Below are 6000 nucleotides of genomic sequence, written 5' to 3'. Positions count from 1 at the left end.
TTTCATGAAGAAGAAAGGCTGCAACTGTCCAGAAGTTTAAGAGCAGAAAACGGGAGCAAACAAGAAAAGTATCGATGTAAAGAAAACTGAAGAGAAAACTCCTTCCTCTGAATGAGCAAATACAAGTAAAAGTACGGTTTTAATGAAAGTACTCAAAGTATTAGTTACTTTACAGCCATATCTAATTGCATTGAAAATAATTGTCATTCCTCCCAACTTACTTAAGTGTAAAACACATTTGTAACAACATTAAAACATGTAATTATGGCAATTTGTAAACAAATGTAGCAATTATATGCTTGAAAATGCACAGGGATTCAAAGATACTTCTAAATTACAGTAATGTGAGTTTGCATAATTGGCTTCCTCCACCCCTGCCACCAACTGTCAGCTTTAAGCCAGTTTCAGTCTGAGACACAGAGCAGGCAACATGAACACAAAGAAACGAAAAGCAACGATAGATTCTTAAATAAAGCTTGTTCTTTTTTAGGAAGCTGGTAAAGAGAATCCAAGCTCCAGGGAGCTGTGCTCCTACCCACCATGTGCAGGTACTTAAATTTAGTATATATATATATCATTTCAAACTCTAGTTGAAGACATCTGTAATTACATTCTGACTGTGATGAATTAAAGTTTAAATAAATCTTTTTTATGCGATTTGACATCTGAATCTGGAATGACAGCGAGTAATAAATTAGCTAAAGCAAATTTTCATGATCATGAATTGGAAAAATGACCTCAGCTGCTACTAGAATATCGACTGTCAGAAATTAAGTTTTTGAAAAAAAGATACGTGAAAAGTCGGTCCTTACACGGATGAATTGATTCATGGATTTATCGCATTGCACATGCAAGCTTGCACATGAATGTTTATTAGGCTTGTCTGGTGAGGTGTTCCCATGGCTGCATCAGCTCTCATCACGGCAGGGAAAGGAGCTGAGGCCAAAGCGACTTTTCAGTCTTGGCACCATATACTTCAGTGCGATCGCGTTCACGTCAATACTGTGTTGTCGGAAAGCCAGCAGGTTGTGACAGCTACATGGCAGATGTATTCGGCTATTCTGTCTGCCTGTTTAGTGCTCCTCAACAAATAGACCGATAGAGTCCACAAATCCACAAATGGACACCCTCTTTCTCTCTCTCTCTCTCTCTGGTATTTGCATACACACAGATTCAAAAGGGCATAACAGATTATTTCAAATGCTGGATTAAGCTAAAAGAAAAAAAAAGAAGTTGAAAAAATATATGTAAGATATGTAAATAAATAATGGGTAATCAACATACACACACTGTCAATATACAGCCCTCTAGATGTGGAGGTGCAGTCGCAGGTGGTGCAGTGGTTAGTGCTTTTGCGTCACAGCGAGAAGGTTGTGGGTTCTTTCTGGGCGGAGTTTGCATGTTCCCGTTGTGTGTGCCTGGGTATCCTCCGGGTACTCCGGTTTCCTCCTACAGTCCAAAAAACATGCATGTGAGGTCAACTGGTAATGCTAAAAATGGCTGTGGTTGTTTGTCTGTCAATATGTGTTAGTCCTTGCTTTGATTTGTCTATAGTGTTTGCTGGATGGCAGCAGTTCAAACAAGGATTCACCAGGGTGGGATGTGTCCTTGAAAATGCCGGCGCTTAAAAAAAAAAAAAAAAAAAAAGTAGTAACCTCATATAAAAAAAAAAAGAATTTGACTCATGAAGGCTAACACAACTAATGATGAAGTAGTTGTAACCAAAAGTCATCAGGAAAATACATACTCAAGTTAAGTGCAGGACCTTGAAAAATCTATTTTTGTGCATCAAGAAAGTACCAATACTTGCCACCTCTGCTTCATAACCAGGTAGAGAAATGTATACATCTCCTCTGTTCTGATTTCAGATGTTGGAACCTGGTTGCAGTTCTGCAGACTGTCAAGTGTGAGATGATGTCTGAGATGAGGGAAGAAATATATGCAAAGAGGTGTTTCTCTCTCTTTTTTTAAGTGGGATTGACAGTAGGGACTGTCAGTGCTCAAGTAAATAGCACCCTCAAGAGTCAAGTCTTTTTTATGCATTTATTATGTGTGCCTGCAGGCAAAACAGCACACAACTAAGTAAAAGACCTGAGGTGACTGGAGTGCTGGTTGTAGCAACAGGAAAGTTCCTGGAGGAGTTGTGATTTGTTGTAGATGAGCTGTACAAACATGAAGAAAAATGCAAAGAGGTTCAGGGGAGACCAACAGACATGGGCGACCATGTCAGTCAGTTACAAAATGCACATGAAGTTAAACACTTCTATAGTGTTTTTAAGTGCACTCTGAAAATGTTTTGCAGTTTGTTGCTCCATAATTTGAGGGAATCAATATTGTCATATATTGAACAGTTAAATGTGTGGTTTAGATTTCCTCTTCTACTGCAGTACGCTCAGCTCAGCACACAGAAGGAACCATTCAGCATCTTTCCAATAATGCGTTGCACAAAAGAATGATGGACTGACCTTGCTTTTAGACTGACCCGCGCCATTTTTATTACAGACACACTTCCTAGTTTTACTACAATGGTTTGACTCCTGATATTATTTATGCTGAATTTTACAACCCTGCTGTGATTATTTTCCTTCGGTTTGTGAACTGCTTGAAATTATTTTGAAGGTATTTGTACCCTGTTGTTTTCTGTGTGCTTTTCTTCCTCGGAGTGAGTTTTCAATGCCTTTGAGGATTTTCTTTTAAATCGGGACAATAAAGTGCATTGCATCTGTTCCTGTGAAATCCTAAATAAACTATTATTTCATCCCAAAAAACTAACAATTCTTCTAACTAGAGTAGGCCATCTTCAAATCCCATTATGAGCAGTTAAGTCCCCTCCTCTTCCAGACCATGTACTCATGAATCGAGGTGTCCTCTGACCCCTCAATGGAGGGAAAGCGTCTTCTACGGAAGGCATTAGTATTGGCGTGTAAATGGGTGAATTGGATTTTATCAACGTGGCATACAGGTGCTTTCTTTGTTGGCTGGGTTGGTTAAGCAAGAAAAGTGATAACTGGTTATATACTGAGCATATCCAAGGTGACCATTCAAGGGGCAGAGTAAGGTGGGTCACAGTTTTCCAAAGATGCATTTGTATAGTTGAGCCATCAAAATATTATTGTACAGAATAAGGAGCACACCACAAGGTCAATACAACCCGTGGTTAAGTGTCCTTATATCGTATAATAGAATACAATAGTATACAACAGAATAGCGTGTGTGTGTGTGTGTGTGTGTGTGTGTGTGTGTGTGTGTGTGTGTGTGTGTGTGTGTGTGTGTGTGTGTGTGTGTGTGTGTGTGTGTGTGTGTGTGTGTGTGTGTGTGTGTGTTAGACTATTTGTAAAAAGGGATATTAATACACCTCTACATCTCAGCAAAACACACATACACACATTGTTGGCCTGTTTTTGAAAAAAAAAAAGTTGTGATCGTAAAAGTTAAAATTGCAAAAGAAAACTGTTAAAATGTAAAATAGAGGACCTTTAAAGGAATTGATCGTGGCCACTTTAGTGAAGTTTGCCTAATCAAAGTGTCAGAGGCTATGAAGCACCCGTGTTGAGAACACACAAACAGAAATGGGTATTTTTGGATACAGTGTATCACGGGTTTGGATCGAATTCCCGACAGCTGAGAGGGAGCAAACCAAATGTGTGATGAATTAGGAAAACTCTAACTCGGCTCCAAACACATCTTCTGCTGACCAAACTGCTCGAGTCAATAAATTGCTTGAGGAGAACCATCCATGAATGACCTTATCAGAAGATGGCAAGATAATGTAGTGCTAAATGTCAAGTGAAATATTGCAGTTATTTAAAAAAAAATTGAAAAATGGGAAGGATTATCACATCCAAATTTATGCGGGCATATTGCATGGACATCTGGAGCTGGAGACTGAGGCAAGTTCGACCGGTCAAATATATTTCGATGTATTCTACTGTAATGTGTTCAAACATTGTTAAAGGATTTTTTTTTTAAATCAAGAAAAGAAAACACCACTACGTAAACATATAGGGCATGGAGTATGTGTATCTGTTCAAGAAAAGGAACTTTAGAAGTCAAAAAGTAAAGCATGAAAGTAAACAAGTAGATTTGTTGGCACAGTAAATGAGGTAGTGGAACACTTGAGGCTTGGTGGTGGGAAAGGTCACACAAACTGCCAGCTTTTATTCGCAGAATTGCTGTAACTAAAGCTTTGAGCAGATCTTTAAGATTTAGAAAAGATGAAAAAAGGGAGATTTTAGAAGGTCAAATGACCAGAAGGTTGCAAAAGGGCAACAGCGGAGTTTAGTATTGCACCTGCGTGTGTTTCTTTATGAATATGATTAGGATGAGGAAGCTGCAACTGAATTGATTGTCGGGATTCAGAGTAAAGCGAATGTAACCACAGCTGACGCTTTTTGCCTGTGGGAGGATTTTTGGTCAAGGATGAAGTCATTTGAGACTTTTTAAGTATATCGAGTGGGTGTGTGTCAGAAAGAGGGCTATTTCGGGAGATTTCCGTGCAGGAAGGCAGGTACCGCTGTGAGACCGCTGCTGTAGAAGGTGAAGATGCAGAAATGATGAGTGGATTTGAAATCTGCCTGAAAGGGATTTGAAAGTGGTTTATAGGCGGGGAAGGTGGGAACAAAGGGAGCACAGAGAGTGAGGAGGGGAGGCTATAGCATTTTTCAGCCGAGGACACATTTTCAAGGAAAGACATTAAAAGGACACTCAGGAATGTGTTGGTTTTTTTTTCTTAGTTTTTTCCGGGCTCAGACTATAAGAGAGTAGCTCTGTTTGAAATGTATGGATTGTTGTCACTGTAAACCCTTTTCAACTCAAAACCTGCTTATGAAATGTTTGGACAACATGTTGGCAGCTGCGTCACTTCATGTACTTCATGCAACATGCTTAGTGAGAGGGTCACTTCACAACTGTCATGGCGTAAAATATATAGCGTCCTGCACATTAGAGAGTTTTGCTATTGCTGCATTCTAGAAATAAAAATGGTTAAATAGTTTTTTGAGGGTTTTGTTTGTTTTGTTTCAGGGAATTTGAGCGGGCTGTATGGGATCGTTTTTCCTTCTCAGCCTTGGCCAATCAATGGCATCATCAGTCAGATTCTCCTCTTCCTTGTGCTTTTTAAATTTCCTGGTCAGGGTTTGTTTGTGGCAAAAGAGCACCAAACGAGCAGCTGTACTAACTGCGTGACCTTGTCGCTATTGTTTGTTCTCTTTTCTTTCTTTTTTTTGAACTGAAGCTAGAAAATAAATTAAACCAAACCAAGACATGAAGGTTTTCCACTTTCCCCAGACTCTCTCCTTTGTGAAAACTTTATGTTTACTAACTTTTTCTAAATATTTAAATAAGACTATTGTTTAAATGGGTCTCTTTGTGGTGCACTTGTGAAGCTCAAATAGTGGGCTGGCCTTTCTGTGTGAATGCATGTTTTCCGGTGTGTGTTTTTTTTTTTTTCTGGGTACTTAGGTTTCCTCCAACAATCCAAAAACATGCACGTGAGCTTAATTGGTGAGGATATTTTCCCCATGGGTGAGAATGTGTGTGGTTGGCTGTGCTTTCTGTGTTTTCTCTGTGATTAACTGGTGGCCTGTTCTGGGTGCACCCTGCCTTCAAAATTAATCAGCTGGGTTCCGTTTCAGCACCCTGGGTCCTGGGTATAGAAAGTGGGGGGATGGATTGTTTAACTTGCATCTAAGGAGCTAAGTAGCAGTAGTTATAGATATACGTATCTAAAAACCCATTTTTATACTGTACGCCTACTTGAAAATAAAAAAATCTGTAACATTTTAAAAGGGAATATGTGCACAGATCTGGAAATTGATATGCAACATTTTTGTATGATATATTAAACCTTGATCATCACTTTATTTGGAGTGACTCAAACCATTATTGAATTAATTCAACAATGGTTTACTATTGCAACAACACATCATCAGCAGGGTAAAACTAACCTGTCTCACGACGGTCTAATCCCAGCTCACGTTCCCTATTAGTGGGTGAACAATC

Source organism: Lipophrys pholis (genome assembly GCF_963383615.2).
Source record: "Lipophrys pholis genome assembly, chromosome: 12".
In the NCBI taxonomy this organism is placed as follows: Eukaryota; Metazoa; Chordata; class Actinopteri; order Blenniiformes; family Blenniidae; genus Lipophrys; species Lipophrys pholis.
Note: the sequence above shows the minus strand (reverse complement) of the source record.